Source organism: Rhinatrema bivittatum, chromosome 14 (assembly GCF_901001135.1).
Source record: "Rhinatrema bivittatum chromosome 14, aRhiBiv1.1, whole genome shotgun sequence".
Lineage (NCBI taxonomy): Eukaryota > Metazoa > Chordata > Amphibia > Gymnophiona > Rhinatrematidae > Rhinatrema > Rhinatrema bivittatum.
Window position 1 is genome coordinate 78,693,587 of NC_042628.1, and position 21,612 is coordinate 78,715,198.

At 44.4% G+C, this 21,612-nt stretch overlaps 1 protein-coding gene across 1 annotated transcript in view; it reads left to right on the top strand.

Annotated features, from left to right (window-relative positions):
* The window catches only part of LOC115076231 (IgGFc-binding protein-like), a 116,725-nt gene extending 95,367 nt beyond the window's left edge, over window positions 1-21,358 (top strand). The window contains exons 10-11 of the mRNA XM_029577452.1: window positions 7,457-7,740; window positions 20,984-21,358. The gene's annotated coding sequence lies outside the window, so the exon portion shown is untranslated. The remainder of the gene's footprint in view (window positions 1-7,456; window positions 7,741-20,983) is intronic.
* The last annotated feature ends 254 nt before the right edge of the window (window positions 21,359-21,612 follow it).

The window sequence follows — 21,612 nt, forward strand, 5'->3', positions numbered from 1 at the left end:
TTCTTACAAGCAGCACAACAACTGATAGATTTAGAATGGGCGGTACCAGCGGCTTCCTTCAAAGGGGGTCGGGCTCTGAAGAGCATGTACCCATTGGCACCGGCTATCCAGGACCTGCTGGCATGCCCTCAGGTGGACGCCTTGATTAGCGCTGTGGTCAAGCGCACTACCATTCCAGTTGAAGGGGGGACGGCCCTCAGGGAGCCTCATGACCGGCGACTGGACGCCATTCTGAAACAGACATTTGAGGTGGCAGCTTTATCTTTGTGGATCGCAACCTGCTGCACGGTGGTGACGCGTGCCTGTTTGTCACAGGTTAGAAACAACGCTCCAGCGGCAGACATGGAGTCTGCTCTTTCGTTCCTCACGGACGCGGCATCTGACCTGGTCCGGACAACGGCTAAGGGGATTTCATCCTCCGTAGCTGCCAGGAGGCAGCTCTGGATCCGGAGATGGTCAGCTGATGCGCCTTCCAAGACACGCCTCACCAGATTGCCCTTCAAGGGCTCCTTCCTATTTGGCAGCGACCTTGATAAACTGGCCAGTACAAGGGGCGCCTCTCCAGTGCCCAGACTGCCGGAAGATCGGTTCAGAAGGGGCCAGCGCGCCTTTCCAAGGCCCTCCAGGGGCAGGAGTTCCCAGTGTTTTGTTCCTTACAGGGGTCGCTACCAGGCACCACGTCCTCCGGCCAGGAATCAGTCCTTTCGGACCAAGCAGCGCAAGAGGGGAGCGGGCCCGGGCTCGGGTCCCGGCCGCGCCTCCCAATGAGAATCCGCCGATTCATCTGGGGGACGGAGCCATAGGGGGCAGGTTAACCCTCTTCTACCCCAGATGGGTCGAGATTACGTCGGACCAGTGGGTCCTCGCCATTATCCGGGAGGGATATTATATGGACTTTCATCATCTCCCTCCGGACAGGTTTGTGGAATCTTCATGTCCCATACACAAGAAGGCAGCATTGGAAGCTACCCTGGCGAGGCTCCTGTCTTTAAGAGCCATCATCCCAGTACCTGCCTGGAAAGTGAATTCTGGACACTATTCCACTTATTTCATGGTACCCAAGAAAGGGGGCACCTTTCGGCCTGTGCTGGACCTCAAGTCAGTCAATTGATACTTACGGGTACCGAGGTTTCGCATGGAGACTCTGCGCTCCGTCAAGGCTGCAGTACAGCCAGGAGAATTCCTCACGGCATTAGACCTGTCAGAGGCATACCTACATATCCCGATCCATCCGGATCATCAGCGCTACCTACGCTTCAAGGTTCTGGGACGCCACTTCCAATTCCGGGCTCTGCCCTTCGGGTTGGCCACATCACCACGGACATTCACCAAGGTGGTCGTAGTGGTAGCAGCGGCACTCAGGAGGGAAGGAATTCTGGTCCATCCCTACCTAGACGACTGGCTGATCAGGGCGAAATCTCGAGAGGAGAGCCTTCGGACGACTGACAGAGTAATCTCCCTTCTGGAAAGCTTGGGCTGGGTAATCAACCTCAGCAAGAGCTGCCTACAGCCTTTCCAGTCCCTGGAATACCTGGGAGTACAGTTCGACACCCGGGCAGACACAGTCAGTCTCACTACCAAGAGAAAGTTGAAACTTCAGCACCGTATCCAGTATTTGATGGGAGCCAGTCGGCCCATAGCCTGGGATTATCTGCAGGTTCTTGGTCTCATGGCATCCACCCTGGAAGTGGTGCCTTGGGCGAGGGCCCATATGATACCTCTACAACACTCCCTGCTCTCTTGCTGGATCCCCGGTCTACGGAACTATTCCACGCACCTTCCTCTGCCAGCCAGAGTGCGGACCCAGTTGCGGTGGTGGTTGCAGTCCAACCACATGAGCAGGGGGTCGAAGATGTTCCCACCCACGTGGACCTTGCTCACCACAGATGCCAGCCTGAGCGGCTGGGGAGCACACTGCAAAGAACTCACCGCACAAGGGCGGTGGAACAGAGAAGAGTCAGCGTGGAACATCAACCGTCTAGAGGCCTGGGCAGTCCGATTGGCATGCCTTCGATTTGCTCACAGACTGAAGAACAGAGCAGAGTGATGTCCGACAACGCCACCACGGTGGCATACATCAACCATCAGGGCGGAACCAGAAGCCGACAGGTATCTCTGGAGATCGCCCCTCTGAAGACTTGGGCAGAGGCGAATCTTCAGGACATCTCCGCCGTCCACATTGCCGGGAAGGACAATACCACAGCAGACTTCCTCAGCAGAGAAAGCCTAAATCCGGGAGACTGGCGGCTGTCACCCACAGCCTTCCAGATGATTGTGGATCACTGGGGATTCCGGACATGGATTTATTGGCGGACAAGTCCAATGCTCAAGTACCCAGATACTTCAGCCGCAAGCGCGACCCGTACTCGCACGGAATCGATGCCCTGGTCCAGCCGTGGCCTCCAGGGACTCTGCTATACGCCTTTCCTCCGTGGCCGCTGCTGAGCGCCATCATCCACAAGATTCAGAAACACCGGGACCTAGTTCTTCTAATGGCACCAGACTGGCCAAGAAGACCCTGGTACGCAGACATGAGAAGACTACTGGCAGGGGAGCCTCTTCCCCTGCCTCCTCTCCGGGACCTTCTACGTCAAGGTCCCATCCTCCACGAGGATCCAGCTCAATTCTCTCTTACGGTCTGGCCATTGAGAGGGCTAGACTGAAGAAAAGAGGTTACTCGGAACCCGTGATTGACACACTCCTCCGAGCTCGCAAGTTTTCCACATCCCTCACCTACGTTCGCATCTGGAGAGTATTCGAAGCATGGTGCGACATTCACGGCACCATTCCACATGCGACCACAATCCCTATTGTGTTGGATTTCCTGCAGGATGGAGTTCAGAAGGGTCTCTCCCTCAGCTCCATCAAGGTTCAGGTGGCTGCGCTGTCTTGCTATGGTCCCAGGAGGGATGGCAAGACCATCGCTAAGCACCCAGATGTTTCTCACTTCCTGCAAGCATATTCGTCCACCACTAAAGTGGCCTGTGCCCTTATGGAACCTCAATCTTGTTCTGGATTTCCTCGCGGGATCCACCTTTAGACCCCTTCGGGGACTATCTCTCCGTTCTCTAACCTTGAAGATGGTGTTCTTACTGGCGGTATGTTCGGCACGCCGCATCTCAGAGCTGCAAGCACTGTCCTGCCGTGATCCCTTTCTCAGAATCACTCCTGAGGCTATCCATCTTCGTACGGTTCCCTCCTTTCTACCTAAAGTGGTTTCACAGTTTCATCTTAACCAAACCATATCCTTGCCTACCACGGCAGGTTTGAAGAAATCTGAAGAAGGGCGTTTATTACGCCATCTCGACATTGGCAGATTGCTGCCAAGATATCTGGAAGTGACACAAGAACTACGAAAGACGGACCATCTGTTCGTCCTGCACAATGGGAAGAAGCAAGGGGAAGCGGCCTCTCGGCCCACCATCGCCCGCTGGATTAAAGAAGTTATCAGAGCAGCTTACGTAGAGGCTGGGAAGTCACCGCCTCTACAAGTCAAGGCTCATTCTACCAGAGCACTCGCAGCGTCCTGGGCGGAATCCAGGATGCTGTCGCCTGCAGAAATCTGTAAAGCGGCGACGTGGTCCTCCCTCCATACCTTTTCAAGGTTCTATCGTCTGGATGTCCAGGCCAGGGAGGACCCAGCTTTTGCGAGGGTGGTACTACATGGGCCTCAGGCAGCCGCCCGCCCAGGCTGGGAGTAAAGCTTTTGTACATCCCATTTGTTCTGAGTCCATCTGGCTACACGCCAGGAAATGTTGAGATTACTACCTGATAATCTCCTTTTCCTTAGTGTAGACAGATGGACTCAGCATCCCGCCCAGCTGCCTGTGTACATGGGTTTCACCGATTCAAGGTAAGCCATGCCATTTGTTTCCATAAGAGCGTACACTCTACCAGGTGTCAACGCCTTCCGGTTGGGAATGCTGGCGGTCTCCAGCTACTATCAATCGGTCAGGGGAATCCTGTTTCACTTTTTAACTGAGCGTCAGTACACACAACCATAACAGCTTTTGCAAGGAAGATTACTAAGTTGCTACGCTTCCTGTGGGGGTATATATACCCCGTGCTGACGTCAGATCCGTCTCCAACTGCTAGCACGTGGATACTATCCCATTTGTTCTGAGTCCATCTGTCTACACTAAGGAAAAGGAGATTATCAGGTAGTAATCACAACAATTTTCTCAGTACATACATAATTCTTATACTGGAACAAATACTAACGTTTACTAGCTGTAAGAACTAATCAGTCTATTTTCTCAGTACATACATAATTCTAATACTGGAAAACAAATACTAACGTTTACTAGCTGTAAGAACTAATCAGTCTATTTTCTCAGTACATACATAATTCTAATACTGGAACAACAAATACTAACGTTTACTAGCTGTAAGAACTAATCAGTCTATTTTCTCAGTACATACATAATTCTAATACTGGAACAAATACTAACGTTTACTAGCTGTAAGAACTAATCAGTCTATTTTCTCAGTACATACATCATTCTAACACTGGAACAACAAATACTAACGTTTACTAGCTGTAAGAACTAATCAGTCTATTTTCTCAGTACATACATAATTCTTATACTGGAACAACCAATACTAACGTTTACTAGCTGTAAGAACTAATCAGTCTATTTTCTCAGTACATACATAATTCTAATACTGGAACAACAAATACTAACGTTTACTAGCTGTAAGAACTAATCAGTCTATTTTCTCAGTACATACATAATTCTAATACTGGAACAAATACTAACGTTTACTAGCTGTAAGAACGAATCAGTCTATTTTCTCAGTACATACATCATTCTAACACTGGAACAACAAATACTAACGTTTACTAGCTGTAAGAACTAATCAGTCTATTTTCTCAGTACATACATAATTCTTATACTGGAAAAACCAATACTAACGTTTACTAGCTTTAAGAACTAATCAGTCTATTTTCTCAGTACATACATAATTCTAATACTGGAACAAATACTAACGTTTACTAGCTTTAAGAACTAATCAGTCTATTTTCTCAGTACATACATAATTCTAATACTGGAAAACAAATACTAACGTTTACTAGCTGTAAGAACTAATCAGTCTATTTTCTCAGTACATACATAATTCTAATACTGGAACAAATACTAACGTTTACTAGCTTTAAGAACTAATCAGTCTATTTTCTCAGTACATACATAATTCTAATACTGGAAAAAAATACTAACGTTTACTAGCTGTAAGAACTAATCAGTCTATTTTCTCAGTACATAAATAATTCTTATACTGGAAAACAAATACTAACGTTTACTAGCTTTAAGAACTAATCAGTCTATTTTCTCAGTACATACATAATTCTAATACTGGAAAACAAATACTAACGTTTACTAGCTGTAAGAACTAATCAGTCTATTTTCTCAGTACATACATAATTCTTATACTGGAAAACAAATACTAACGTTTACTAGCTTTAAGAACTAATCAGTCTATTTTCTCAGTACATACATAATTCTAATACTGGAAAACAAATACTAACGTTTACTAGCTTTAAGAACTAATCAGTCTATTTTCTCAGTACATACTTAATTCTAATACTGGAAAACAAATACTAACGTTTACTAGCTGTAAGAACTAATCAGTCTATTTTCTCAGTACATACATAATTCTAATACTGGAAAACAAATACTAACGTTTACTAGCTTTAAGAACTAATCAGTCTATTTTCTCAGTACATACATAATTCTAATACTGGAAAACAAATACTAACGTTTACTAGCTTTAAGAACTAATCAGTCTATTTTCTCAGTACATACATAATTCTAATACTGGAAAACAAATACTAACGTTTACTAGCTTTAAGAACTAATCAGTCTATTTTCTCAGTACATACTTAATTCTAATACTGGAAAACAAATACTAACGTTTACTAGCTGTAAGAACTAATCAGTCTATTTTCTCAGTACATACTTAATTCTAATACTGGAAAACAAATACTAACGTTTACTAGCTGTAAGAACTAATCAGTCTATTTTCTCAGTACATACTTAATTCTAATACTGGAACAACAAATACTAACGTTTACTAGCTTTAAGAACTAATCATTCTATTTTCTCAGTACATACATAATTCTAATACTGGAACAACAAATACTAACTTTTACTAGCTTACGGAATTAATCAAAATCTATTTTCCTAGTACACACATAAATCTAATACTGACAATCAAATATTAATCTTAAAACTAGCACACAATATAAACAGTGAATAATCGTTGAATCCTCCGAGAAACTATTTTCTCAATATTTAAATGCTCTTCCCCAGCAGTGTCCGCCCTCCCTCTGGATTCTGAGCCCAGCCTTTTATGTGCATAAAATGGATTTTTTGTGCATGAATACCTTTGCAAATTACTCCCAAAAATAAAATAAATTCTTAGCAAACACTGGAGCTCTGCTTCTCCTTTAAGATATAAGAAGCAAGTGAATTTATATTTCTGTTTGATCTTTCCTTCTTACTTTTTCTCTCTGTTTCACTTTGTTCTGCCTCTCACCTCATCCAGCACTCCCTTCCTATGTTCTTAAACTCTGGATGCTTTCCTTTCCTTCTGTTTTTCCCCTGTAACCCGTTTCCCTTAGGGATTCCACTGCTGCTCTGGGTTTGAAAATACCTAAAATGAATATGCATGAGATCATTTTGCATAGAGTGGAGATCTAGCACATGCAAATTGATTTCATGCATATTCATTGTGCATATCCTGAAAATCCAGCTGACTGCAAGGTTTTCAAGCCTGGTTTGGGAAGTCCTGTGTTATTACCCATGTTTGATTTTGTTCTGAGATCGGACACCATTGTTGATTCTGCAGTAATATCCTTCCTTCAACCCAGTATCCATTTATGTTAATATGGGCTAGAATCAAATTTGCCTTGGTTAACTCCAACAGGAGAGAAGATATTAAAGGATAGAATATTGTCAGTGAGTAGAGGGTATAACCAGGGAGGGGGAACCAGTAACCTGTTTTGTTGCATGTGGTTTTTATCCTGATAGGTTTCTTTTCTCCGTCAGAGTGCACTTAAATGAAGTCTGGTTTTCATCTGGTGACTGTCAGAAACAGGATGGTGGTTTAGTCTGGGTTGGTCGGAACTGCTTGGCTATTCTTATGTTTTGTTGCAGGTTATTTTTATACTGATGAGTTTCCTTTTTTCTTGGTTTTTTTTTTTCATTTTCTTCAACATTCATAATATTGTTGTATATTGAATTGTTAATTTGTTATTAAGAAGAACATAAGAAATTGCCATGCTGGGTCAGACCAAGGGTCCATCAAGCCCAGCATCCTGCATTCAGATTCTTAGAATGTAAAGGCAGAAAAGCAAATATGAATAAAAAAGTAAATAAAACAAACAAAGGAGATTTAAGATTGATCGGATTTAATCCAATCATACCATGCTAATGCACTAACTTCCATGTTTCAGGTGAATGGGCAAAAGGTACAGCTTCCAGTCCAAGTGTCAGATTCCGTGTCTGCGAAGGAGGTGGAAAATGGAGTGGCGATAGAGCAATCCAACAAGGTGCTGGTGCTTATCAGCACAGCCGGGGAAGTGACAGTAAGAGTGAGAGAGGCCCTGGCCAGTGCTACGTGCGGAGCCTGTGGAAACTACAATGGTGACAGCTCTGATGACCTGAAGCTCAACAGTGGAAAGATTGGTGGCGACGTCTCTCAAGTCATCAGCTCCTGGAAGGCTCCAGACTCCAGCTGGTGAGGGCTTCTCCTGAGCACTTGATTTTAATCTTGGGAAGGGCAATAATGGAAAAACGTGGGGAGCTTGCAGGCCATGAGTAGTCATGGGCCAGCAAGCTCATTTACAAAGGGAAACATCCACTGAGTTTTTCTTTAAAAATCCGGGCCAGGCACTCACATAATTTTCAACTGCAGGTGAAAAGTGGATGCTGAAATAGCTCCTTGGGACCGGATAAGAATGGAAGTCATTTCTTTTCATAAATGTGGTAATAGGAAGGAAGTTTCAAGTTATGGGCCAGTTAATCTCATCAAAATTATAAGCAAAGAGAGTCAATACAGTAACCCAGTTGGTAAACTGTAAAACAATCAGGGAAACCAATGAAATTTTGAATATAGCCTAAGGGACGGTGTCAGCAAGCCTGACGTTCTGATTTATCAGCAAAAACCCAACCGGTCTTTTAATCATTCGCCATCACTGTAAAAAATATTTTTATTAATAATTCATAAAAGTTATTTGTGTATATTTTTTTGAAATTTTTATCATTTTCATTAAAAAGTCTTAATAGACCTTCAACTCCAATGCAGATCCGTGAGTTTTAATAAAAATATTTTTTACAGTGATGGCGAATGATTAAAAGACCGGTTGGGTTTTTGCTGATAAATCAGAACGTCAGGCTTGCTGACACCGTCCCTTAGGCTATATTCAAAATTTCATTGGTTTCCCTGATTGTTTCCGGTTCATCTCACCCCCATATTGGGAAAACTAATGGACACTCTGCTAAAGGAAAGGATAGTGAAATACTTTAAATTCAACAGAATTCAGGATTTCAGACAGCCTGGCTTTACCAAATGGAGCAATCCACAAGCATCACAGAGGAGCAAATGCTGCTCTCCAAATATAGTAATAAAGTCACCAAGGAGATGCAGGAATATAAAGTCAGTCCCAAAGTCTCAAAAAAGTTTTAAATTACATAAATATTTTATTCATCAGAGCGGCAACTCCATTGCTCAAAGGGCAGAAAAATGTTTCAACACCGGATCCCCCAACACGGACCCGTGTTTCGTCAAACGCGGCTGCGTCGGGGGGGGGAACAGTATTTTCTTTATGGCATTCAAAGCTTTAAATTTCAGCGTCTTGGCAGCATTTCAGGCTCCATCTCTGAGATGCCAATTAAGTCTATGTCATCATTCACTGCTATACGTTCAAATTCTCCCATCTTACTTCTTAGGCTTCTGGCATTAGCATAAACACATTTCAAAGTTCGTTTTTTGTTTGTATTTTCATTCTGCTTTTTAATTGAAGGGATAAGTTCGAATTTTTTAGCTCAGGTGAGTTTTTAGTTACAGGCACTTGGACTACTTTTCTTATTATTGGAACCTCACTGTCGGGATGCCCTAATTCTAATGCATCATTAGTATCCTTTGAAGATATCTCCTTCCGAACCATGCGCTGCTGAGCGACTGTCAGCATTCCCCTTTGTTCTAGTTTAAAAGCTGCTCTATCTCCTTTTTAAAGGTTAGCGCCAGCAGTCTGGTTCCACCCTGGTTAAGGTGGAGCCCATCCCTTCGGAAGAGACTCCCCCTTCCCCAAAAGGTTCCCCAGTTCCTAACAAAACTGAATCCCTCTTCCTTGCACCATCGTCTCATCCACGCATTGAGACTCCAGAGCTCTGCCTGCCTCTGGTGACCTGCACGTGGAACAGGGAGCATTTCAGAGAATGCGACCCTGGAGGTTCTGAATTTAAGCTTTCTACCTAAGAGCCTAAATTTGGCTTCCAGATCTTCCCTCCCACATTTTCCTATGTCATTGGTGCCCACATGTACCATGACAGCCGGCTCCTCCCCAGCACTGTCTAAAATCCTATCTAGGTGACGTGTGAGGTCCGCCACCTTCGTACCAGGCAGGCATGTTACCAGGCGATCCTCGCGCCCACCTGCCACCCGGCTGTCTACATTCCTAATAATCCCTTCCCTCCTGGGCAGTAGGCCTTGGGGAGACATCCTCGGTGCGAAAGGACAATGCATCACCTGGAGCGTGGGTCCTTGCTACAGGATCCTTTTCTGCTGCACCAGTTTGATGCTCTCCCATCATGAGACCTTCTTTCCTCAAGGCAGCATCAGGGCTGCCAATCTGAAGTTGGGACTTGGCTACTATGTCCCTGAAGGTCTCATCTATATACCTCTCTGTCTGCCTCAGCTCCTCCAGGTCTGCCACTCTAGCCTCCAGAGATCGGACTCGTTCTCTGAGAGCCAGGAGCTCTTTGCATCTCATGCAATTTCTCACCGGCGGGTAAAAATCACTGTCACATTATTTGTAAATAGTTCTCTCATATTACTTCATGTTATATTCTCTGTTTAATTTGATAACTTCTTATTTATGCCTACTTGCTTTACTTTTACGTATATTACTTCCTCAACTCCAAAACTCCCAGTTGTTCTGCTCCTTGTTTATTGTAACTGCCTTCACCTCTTAGCATCTTCCTTGTTTGATGTAAACTGGCATGATGTCCCTGACGAATGTTGTTAAAGAAAAGCCTTAAATAAATAAATAAAGCATACATGTGACACTCGATGCAAAAGACTAGGAAGCCCCCCTCTTGCTGCTGGACTGCTGTCTTCATCTCAAATTTGTTCAGTTCCTAGTTAAGTTTTAGGTTGCTTTGGGAGTAGGAATGTGTCTAATTAACATCCTTTAAATGTATTGGTGAATTCACTATATGTCTGGTAGTGGCCTACAAGGGACTGATCAAACTCTCAATAAGGTTTTGTTTTTTTTGTGAAAGGATAATCTAGGGGTGGGTGGGCGAGGGGTAGGAGGGTTGGGAAATACAAACAGTCTAACTTCAGTTAGTCAGCCAGAGTGACTCACTGCTCTCTTGATTAACAAATGTTGGTACCTATTCAAACCAAATCACACTACCTTAACACCTTTCCAAGCTCTGTAATTGAACTGAACTTTTCAACCTTTTTACTTAGGTATACACTGCTCCTAGCTTATTTGCAGCTTCTGTCTACTTTTTTTTTTGTTTTGTTTTTAATATATAAACACTCTTACTTCTGCTTATTAGCTGCCTTACAGCCTATTAAAAATAAACAGTCTAACTTCTGTTTATTCTCTGCCTTACTGACTATTTAAAATAGAAAGTCTAACTTCTGTTTATTCATTGCCTTACTGACTATTAAAAGCACAAACACACAAAAACACTAAATAATATTCCAAAATAGTTAACTTCGCCCCAATACTTTTAAAAAAGAAAATTTCCCAAGCAAAAACTTACTGATTCCTTTCGGCCACCAGCAAGGTAATCCTCTCCTCTCAGTGTTCCCACTAGATTTTGGAGTTATTTCTGTGCTAAGAAGGAGGGTATAGGGATATCCTCAAGCTATTTATTTATTTATTTTATTTGGTGCTTTTTTATACCGGCATTCATGACAATGTCATATCATGTCGGTTTACAGGAAACTGGGGTACAATAACCTTAAAACATTAACAAAGTAAATAAGTAAAAAGTTTCAATAAAACAGGGGTGAAGAACTGGGGGAATAAGAAGACAGAGCATAGGTAACTCAAGTATAATGCCAGTTATTTGAAGTGTCCTGAGAGTTCTAAGAAAATATTCGTTGTGGTGAATCGGAGACCTTAGCTATGGGGAATCAGTGAATTTATGTAAAGGCTTGTTTAACCAAGTTTTAAGCCTTTTTCTAAAAGTCAGTAGGCAGGGTTCTTGTCTGAGTTCAGGGGGAATAGAAACATAGAAACATAGAAATGACGGCAGAAGAAGACCGAATGGCCCATCCAGTCTGCCCAGCAAGCTTCACACATTTTTTCTCTCATACTTATCTGTTTCTCTTAGCTCTTGGTTCTATTTCCCTTCCACCCCCACCATTAATGTAGAGAGCAGTGATGGAGCTGCATCCAAGTGAAATATCTAGCTTGATTAGTTAGGGGTAGTAGGGGTAGTAACCGCCGCAATAAGCAAGCTACACCCATGCTTATTTGTTTTACCTAGACTATGTTGTACAGCCCTTGTTGGTTGTTTTTTCTTCTCCCATGCCGTTGAAGCAGAGAGCCATGCTGGATATGCATGGAAAGTGAAGTATCAGGCACATTTGGTTTGGGGTAGTAACCGCCGTAACAAGCCAGCTACTCCCCGCTTTGTGAGTGCGAACCCTTTTTTTCTTCTCCCTTGCCGTTGAAGCAGAGAGCTCTGCTGGATGTGTGAAGTATCAGTTATTCTTCTCCCCTGCCGTTGAAGCAGAGAGCTATGCTGTATATGCATTGAAAGTAAAGTATCAGGCATATTTGGTTTGGGGTAGTAACCGCCGTAACAAGCCAGCTACTCCCCTCTTTGTGAGTGCAAATCCTTTTTTCCACTTCCTCTTGCTGTTGAAGCTTAGAGTGATGTTGGAGTCACAGTAAACATGTGTATGTTTATTGAATAAGGGTATCTTTCTGGCGAATCACCCACTCTTCATTGGCGGCCTCTTGACTTTATGGATCCACAGTGTTTGTCCCACGCCCCTTTGAAGTCTTTCACAGTTCTGGTCTTCACCACTTATAGTATTCCAAATGGTTGGTCCCACTGTACAGAAGGCCCATTCTCTTGTGGTTATGTGGTGAGTCGCTTTGGTTAGAGGGGTGTGTAGGGATCCTCTGTAGGCTTCTCTGATCGGTCTGGATGAGGTGTGTAGTCTGAATGGGATTTGAAGGTTAAGAGGTGCTTGATTGTGGATGGTTTTGTGGATAATTGCGAGGGACTTGTGAAGAAATCTGAAACGTATTGTTAGCCAGTGTAGATTTTTTAGGATGGGGGAGATGTGTTCTCTTCTGCCCGAGTTTGTCAGTATTCTGGCCGCCGCATTTTGAAGCATCTGCAGCAGTTTGGTTGATGAAGTAGGTAGACCTAGCAAAATGGAATTGCAGTAGTTTATCTTGGAGAAAAGGACGGCTTGGAGGACCGTTCTGAAGTCTTGAAAGTGTAGAAGTGGTTTAATTCTTTTCAGTACTTGCAATTTATGGAAGCAGTTCTTGGTTGTGTTGTTGATGAAGGTTTTTAGATTCAGATGGTTGTCGATTATTTATTTATTTTATTTATTTATAGATTTTTCTATACCGGCATTCGAGATTAGGAACCCCATCATGCCGGTTTACAAATAACGAGAGGGTGTGCACAAAAAACAGAACATAAACAAGTGCAAAGAAATAAAAGTTACATTAATACATTAATACATTAATACTCCCAAGTCTCTTGCTTGGGTGAAAAAGATATTGTTGAGTGACTTTTGAGGTGTATCGCTGTCATCCGGGGAAATGAGGAGGATTTCAGTCTTGGCTGGATTAAGTATAAGATTTAGGCTAGAGAGGAGGAGGTTGATCTCTTGGAGGCACTTTTCCAAGTATTTGAGTGTTTTTGTAATGGATTTCATTATGGGGATCAGGATTTGTATGTCGTCAGTGTATAGGAAGTGTTTTAGTTTTAGATTGGTTAGCAGTTGGCACAGGGGTAGTAGGTATATATTGAAAAGGGTGGGGGACAAGGAGGAGCCCTGAGAAACTCTTAGGGAGGAGTTGATGCGAGGAGACTCTTTATTGTGGATTCTGACTTTGTAGCCTCTGTTACTGAGAAAAGATTTGAACCAACTGAAGGCAGTTCCTGTTGTTCCGATGTCTGCTAGTCGGTTGAGGAGGATGGAATGGTTTACGGTATCAAAAGCCGCAAGAGGTCAAGAAAGATTAGTAAGAAGGATTGTCCTTTGTCCAAACCCATGATGAGGTGGTCTGTCAGAGAGATGAGTAGGGTTTCGGTGCTTAGTGCCTTACAGAACCCGTATTGGGTAGAGTGCAGTATTTTGTGATCTTCGAGATAATCCGAAAGCTGAGAGTTGACTAATTTCTCCATGATCTTGGCTACAAAAGGTAGGTTAGAAATAGGGTGGAAGTTATTGGGTTCATTAGGATCTAAGTTAGGTTTTTTTAGAAGGGGTTTAAGAGAGGCGAGTTTAAGGGCATCTGGGAAGATTCCTTGTGATAAGGAACACTTTATGATATCTGCCAGAGGTTTGGAGATGGTGTCTGGTATCAGCAAGAGTAGTTTAGTTGGAATTTGGTCATTGAGGTGGGTAGAGGGTTTCATTTTCTTCAACAGAGTTTGAATCTCCAGCGTTAGTGGGTTCAAATGATTTAAGAGAAATCTTATTGTTTGGGAGATAGTACCGGTAGGAGCTAGGAGAGGAAGTGGGGCAGGGCGGTAGAAGAGTTAAGAGGTTTAAGATTTTGCTTTGGAAGAAGAGTACCAGTTCGTCAGCTTTGGATTGTGCTTGGTCGTTGGGTATAGATGGGACGCTAGTTTGTGTTAGATTGGATACGTAGGAGAATAGTGTTTTAGCGTTGTGGATCCTTTGTGCGTAGAAATCTCTTTTTGACCGTAAGGTTGAATTCCTGTAGAGGTGGAGTGCAGATGTTAAGCAAAGAGTGTGCTGGGGGATGGTGCCTTACACCATTTGTTTTCTTTCTGTCTGAGATTTTGTTTGAGGTTTCGGAGTTCATTTGTAAACCACAGTTGTTTTCTGTACAAAGTAGGATTGATTTTTTTGGTTGATAGTGGACATAATATATTTGCTACTGTCTCTGTGATGTTGCTCCAGGAAAGAAGAGCTGAGTTGGGATTTGAGAGGTCTATGTGAGGAAGTTCTTTGGCTAGGTGATTGCTGAGGATATCGGAATGGCATGCTCTCCTGTAGTGAAAAGAGGATTGAAGGGGTTGTGTATTGTGGGTTTCTTCCATTGTGAAGTTAGCAGAGATTAATGAGTAGTCCGACCAGGGCATCGGGGTGCATTTGGGGGTTGAAGAGTGTGTGAGGCCAGAGTTTATGAAAATAAGGTCCAGGGTGTGTCCAGCTTTGTGGGTGGGCTTGTTGATGATCTGCTTGAAGCCCATGGCTGTGAGGGAGGTGAGAAATGCCTCACAGTTGGTGGTGCGTGGGATATTATCGACATGGAGGTTGAAATCCCCTAGGATCATGGCAGGGGAGTCCAGATTTATATGTTTTGCTATGATTTCTATAATGGGGGAGGCATCTGAGAGAAGAAGTCCTGGTGGAGCGTAAACGAGGAGGATTTGTAGTTGGTTGGTTTTGAAAAGGCCTAATTCAATTTTGGAATCAGATTTAGTTTGGAGTTGGGATAGTATCAGTTCTTTTTTTGGCTGCTATGAGAAGGCCACCACCTCTTTTCTTATGTCGGGGAAGTGAAAAAATGTCGTAAAGATGTATGGGGAGTTGATTTATTAGGGCTGTATCTGTTGGTTTAAGCCATGTTTCCGTTATGGCGCAGATGTCAGGCTTTGAGTCTAGGAGATAATCGTTGAGGATAAGTGATTTCTTGGTGAGGGATTGTACATTGAAGAGTGTTAAGGAGAATAATGCGAGACCTAGGAGTTGAGTAAAAGGTGATGTCATGATTGGGATGAGAGTCTTGATGGAGCGTGATCGAGGTTGCATGAATGCTTTTCCAGTGGTGAGGAGACTGTGGTGTAGGATGGGTATTGGGAATCCTGATGTCATTTTTATTTTGTTGTGAGGAGGAAGAAGGGGATGGATACTGGATGAGTGCTGGTAGGCTGCTGGAAGAAGTTGGAGTGAATGTTAATTGAATGCTGGATGACTGCTGGAGGAGATGAGTGCTGGATGACTGCTGGAAGAGATGACTGCTGGAAGAGATGTGTGCTGGATGACTGCTGGAAGAGATGACTGCTGGAAGAGATGAGTGCTGGATGAATGCTGGAGGAGATGACTGCTGGACTGCTGGAAGAGATGAGTGCTGGATGACTGCTGGAAGAGGTTTGAGTGCTGAAAGAGGATGGAAGATACTGGATGAGTGTTAAGTGGATGCTGGATGACTGCTGGAGGAGATGAGTGCTGGGAGACGCTGGAGGAGACTGGAGGAATACTGGATGCCTGTGAAGATCGGTGTAATAGTATTAAGGGAGTGGTTGCAAGCAGCGTGGAGGACCTCTGCCCTGGGTCCTGGGGCTCACGAAGGGGCGCACTAAGGGGCAGGCCCCTTAGGTTGCGCTCCTTCGGGCGCACGATGCTGCCGGGATCATTGCAGTTTTTTAAAGGTCCCCAGACGGCGTCTAATAGGCTGGCTGAGTCGGAAGGGGGCGCGGTTTGACTCACCACGCGGTTCCTTCCCTTTAGGTTGTTTCCGTGGCTCTCCCCTTCGTTTTCAAGTTGGTTTTGACCTTGGATCTCTGCTCTCTCCGCGTGGCTCACACTCGGGGTGTGAGCAGGCTCCTGCCCTGAATGGGCTGCACCGACCACGTGAGCCCCAGCGGAGAGGAGGTAGGCAGATCGCAGGGAGGGTGGTCGCAGGAAGACAACTCCAATGTTACAGCTCTGGTGTATATAGTTGGAGTTAATAATTCTTCTTGGTCCTTCACATGACATATCTTTGTTCCATAAAGTTTAATATTTGCTTGGATACTGTTTATACTGAGGAGCTGCAGGTAGCACACTGATTGTCTCCATCTGCTGGAAGGGAGGCAAAACCCAGCAGTCTGGACTGATCCGTGGTCCTACAGGAAAGAAAATTAGCAGGTAAGAACCAATTTTCCTATTTTAAAATTAGTGCATGCGTCCATGTGCGCGCAATTCCCAGCATGCGCAAATGGACGCGATCATTTTATAACATGCGCCTGCTGGCGCGTACATGCTATAAAATACGATGTCAATGTGCTCATGCGCGGGCAGATTTTAACATCCACGCATGTGTGCGCGTGGCCCACAACTCATGCATGTGAGGAATTTGAAAATACACGCGACGACACAATCGTGCCTCTCTTTAGCCCTACCTACCCTTTCTCCCTTTTCCCTACTCCTCTCCGACCCTTAAACTAACCCTACCTAACCCCTTTTTTAAAAATGTTCACACTGTTTTTCGGGAGCAGAAGTAAACTCTGCACATAGCCAGCTGCTGGTGCGCGCTGTCCTGGGACAGTCGCTAATGGCGCTGACTCGGCCCACCTCCCGCCCCTCCTAGACCATGCCCCAAGCCTACTCCTTTTGCAGGGCCCGGCACTTCTGCACGTAACGGGGGTTGCGCATATGGCTGGGCCCATTCTAAAATGCGTTCAGCATGCACAAGGCCCTGCCACGTGGGTATCCCCCGGTTTTTATGCACGCAGCCCTTTTAAAATTGGGCTTTTTATGGAAGAGGCCTAACCAATAGGATGTGCATTCATTTGAAACATATAAGAAATCTGATGTTGTGGGAACGCGGATAGCGATCCCATCTCGTGGGTTTCGTGTGCCCCTGGGCCCCGATACAGCTGCAGAGGAGCTCCTGCAAGCACCGAGGCAGGTGAGAGGTGCCCCAGCATGGGCTGAAGATGTAAAAATAATGGCCTCGATCACAGCCACACCTGTACACAGCAGAGAGAGACCCAAACAACGAAATGTTGGTCTCATGAGTGGTCATCCGACTACTCCAAGCCTTTTCTGACCTGCTGCATGGAGCAGCAACTGTGACAGGGCGGACAGTGGTCAGAGGATGAGGACATCAAAGACGAAGACTTGAAGTGAGACAAGACTCAGGATACGTGAAGTGGAACATCACTCTGGATACATGAAATGAGACAAGACATCTGGTTCCGTGAAGAGACAACACTCAGGATAATCCAACGAAGGAATGTAGAGTTGTAGGCTAAGGCGAGCCTGGATATACAGAGGACTCAGACGGAGTCACAGGATATGAAGTCCGACGTGAAGATCTGCAGTGTTACTGCCACATCACGCACCCTACACTACCAAGCGAGGCAGGTCGTGGACCACGCTAGAGGTCTCCCAATACAGTTGCTTAAAGAGGATATGAAGACTCCAACAAGGCCTAAATCAAGACTCACCGGTCCAGTCAACTAAGACAAGTCACGGCCGCCAAGGACAGGATAAGCAGAGTTCATATCAAAGCGGAGGCAGATGCAAGAGGCTCCAAAGTTCCGGACAGGATTGGGAAGAGAAGATTAAATCCGGGCTTAGGAAGCCCTCAGGGTCCAGGGACTTTGGAGTATGGACGCTGATGCTAGGAGAAATAAAAGTTGGGATCTTCTTGGAGGCTTACGCTGCCCAGAGGACATCTTGGAGGTCTGAAGAACATGACATCAGCGGAACTTCTGAGACGAGAAATGGAGACATTAGGATGACAGGAACTGACAAGACGAGAGACCTTGAGAAGGACAAAGTCACAGGATCCTACATAAAATGAAGTGCCTTGAGAAGCAGATGACGAGAAGTCCTAAGGAGGACTGGCTCCTTGCGAAGGCAAGGAAGGAATGAAGACAAGACCTTTTTATAGGCAGAAGAGGCAACTTCCTTGATGACATCACTGGTGGACCACCTCCCTCGCTGTTCCTTTAAAAATAGAAAGAAGAATCAGCCTCACCCCCTAGGAGGAAGCAGGAAGTAGTACAGGACCCTAGACAGTGGCCCTGCTGCGATGCTGAAAGCTGCAGGAGGAGAAGCAGGCCTCGAGCAGGCCTGAGGAAGAAAGAAAGATGGCTCCAGCTGCCAGGCAGAGGGACCGCAGATAAGGTTGGTGACATCCGGGTCGCATGGGAGCGCTGTCGGTGGCCTCCTGACCGCAGGGGAAGTGAAAACGTGGCCTCCTAGATGCATAGCAATGCGCAAGCTCTTGCCATGAGGGAAATACGTCGGCGGCCTCTGGACCACGTGAAGGGCACAGCGCGGCTTCGGCCCGTGCGAGAAGCATGGCGGCGGCTCCAGCCGCGATGGCAAAACGTCGGCAGCCTCCGGGCTGCTGCAAAAGGGAAAAAAGAAGGCGGAGATACTGCCCAATCAGGTTTTGAGATCTCTTTGTAATCTGATCTCTAGGGGCATTGTGTTCCAAAGTGTGGGGCCTGCTAAAGATAAGGCCCTTTCTCTCACTTGGGTTAGTCTCACTGTCTTTACTGAAGGAAGGGTTAAGTATGCTTTGTTTGCTGATCGAAGATTTCTGTGTTTCCCTGATATATCTGGAAAATGTTTTGTCACCTCACTTTCCTTCCACTTGAGCTTTTGCTATCCTGATTTTAAAACAGGAGTGTGAGCAAAATGGCCTTGCATGCAAGCTTGCTGCTAGGCATCCCACCGTGAGCACAATCTTGCATGCATGGCAATTTGGACAAGGCGTGCCTGGTTAAATCGAAGGGTAAGCACTCTGGGGAGGGCACCTACAGCCATCTGATGTTGTGCATCCAGAGGTGGTCAGAAAAGAAAGGTAACTCTTTCCTGGGTCGGAAGTGGAGAACCACCCTGGGCACAGTAATAGAGAACACTGGCCACAGAAATCTGATTTTTCTCCAGTTCAGACCCAGGAGTTCAATTTGTAGCATAAGCTCTCTTGGAAAGGTGCCAGTCACAGGTTTTCCAGCTTTCTTTAACAACTGAACAGTACATGTGCAGCACCAAAGTGCATACTGTTCAGCCGCTGGTGCCCATCCCATAGAGCTTACACGTAGGTTTAGCTGGCTGTAGGTTAGTAACATTATCGCCGGCAGCGAAAACACCGCCGACTCTGCCCCTCCCCAACCCAACTCCTCACCTCAACCTAATTTGTATCATATCACATGCGAAAAGGCCCTAACGCACGCAAAAAGGGTTTAGAAAGAAAGAGGGGCACAATTTTCCCTAAGATACCCTTGCAGGTGCCATATAAACCATTTGGATACTAAATACATCTTCAGCCATCCAGACCAATTGCGAGCATATTTAGATACACACTCTTAATTACAGTTTGCGAGGTATAGTTATACTAATTGTGGGAAATAGACATGACAAAGGTATTAAGGAATTTTTTGCGATGATGCTTCAGGTCTTACTTAACTTTAAAAGTTCTCTAATTTTCTTGTCGATTTTCCTATAAGTCAGGGTAAGAAGGAAACTATTGTATTGAATTAGAAATTCTTGTGAATGTATATGGATTGCATAAACCTGACTGTTTGTTTTTAAAATATTGAAATGCAATAAAAAGAAAATTAAAAAAAAAAAAAAAAGAAAATAACCCCTTTAGATTGTAAATACTCTGGAATTAGGGAAATACCTAATCTGCTCTGAAGTACCAAAGGCTAAATATAAATCAGATATGTAAATAAATAAATAAATGACAAATACCACAAAAGTACATAGGCATAAGAAGCACACATTTTCCGAGGAAAGAATTCTCTAGAATAAGAGGTCATAATGTGAGGGGAACAGGCTTACTATCACTAGCGCTCCTTAACATGTTTATAGTGCTACTAGAGATAGGCGGCACTGAACAGGCATAACATGAAGACCACCCCTACTACAGGGAGCTTACAATCTGGTTGGGACATACAGACAAGACAACTTATTTGTACTAATCACAAGTACTGTGGGAGAGATAAAAACCAGGTAGAGAGATTTTTACAAGCAATTTCACACAGATGCATCTTTAAGTGGAGACTTGAATACAGCCAGAGATGCAGCAATTCAGGAAGGACATTCCGGGCACCGCAGAAAATATTTCTTCATGGGAGGGCACTGGAGGCATGAATCAGTGCAGATGGAAAGAGCAAAAAACAGTAAACGAATTCAGGAAAGCTCAGGATAACAAAACAGATAGTGAGCGGGTGCTATAAAGGAATATAAATGTAGTGAAACAAAATACTTTAAAAAGATAATGAACACTGTGCTGAGCATTAACGTAATTAAAAATGTATTTATTATAACAATTTGGTAGACAAATTCATAAGAAGATCATATAATAAATAATGTGTATGTACATAAAAAACATTCAGAAATTAATAATAACTACATAACACAAGATCTTGAAAACCCAGCATAGCCCTGTTTCAGCATCTAGGCCTGCATCAGGAGTATCACAGAGTCCGCTCCACAGGCATCAGATTGTATGTACTATAAACAATAGAAAATAGATAGCCAGAAGCCTTCGTTTGCATCTACCTTGAGGATCACACGCACACGCACACACACACACACATGCACATGCACACGCACACACACACGCACACGCACCACCAGCACCACGTAGGTGGAACATCACCACAACAGAGTGTGAATTCCTCAGGACACTCTTCTTCCTGGAGGTTACTGGCCCAAGGAGTGAAAGCCAGAGCTGAGAATAAAACCCAATCCTACAGCATGCCAGCCTATAATTCTGCCATTGGCAAGTTCTAATCTGTCAAGAAACTGATACCCTATGTCTTTCATTTTTCCTTTCTTTCAGTGGCATTTGAACAGTTACCTTCTGGATTTTCTGGAGCTTCTACATCCACCTGCTTCTACGTATCAGCAAACTTCTTTAGCATAGTGAGCATTAAATGTTTCCAGCCTTGGTTTATGGTGTGGACGTCCCTGTATCCACTGCATATCAAGCATAAAAATCCCAGGACCTCCGCCATGCAGCTTTTACAAACAAAATGAGAGTTTTAAAATGTTCAGTGTGAGGAAAGAAATATGTGCATATATCTGCATAACTCTGTACCACAATAAACTGCTTATTGGTAAAGGGGCTTTCAGTGATCTGGATTCATTGTAGCTAAAATTATAGCAGCGGACATTGTCTTGTGTCCTTAAATATTGTCCTGTGTCCTGGGTCAGAACAAAAGGCAGAGCAGCAGATAAAACATCCTGACCTTCAGATTCCATTTCCTCTCTGCTGTGGGCAGCTGGGTGTATGCTGCTTATATTTCTCTGGGCTCCTCTCCTCTCGGGGTGGATCTGATGGTAAGGGAGGACTTCCAGCCTATCTCAGAAATTCAGCTAGCGTTGCCATGTTATGTATGTGCGTGTATGGCACTAAAGTATAATGTTATTCAAGCTTTAGAAAGTATTTTTGTATTGAAAGCTTTCTGT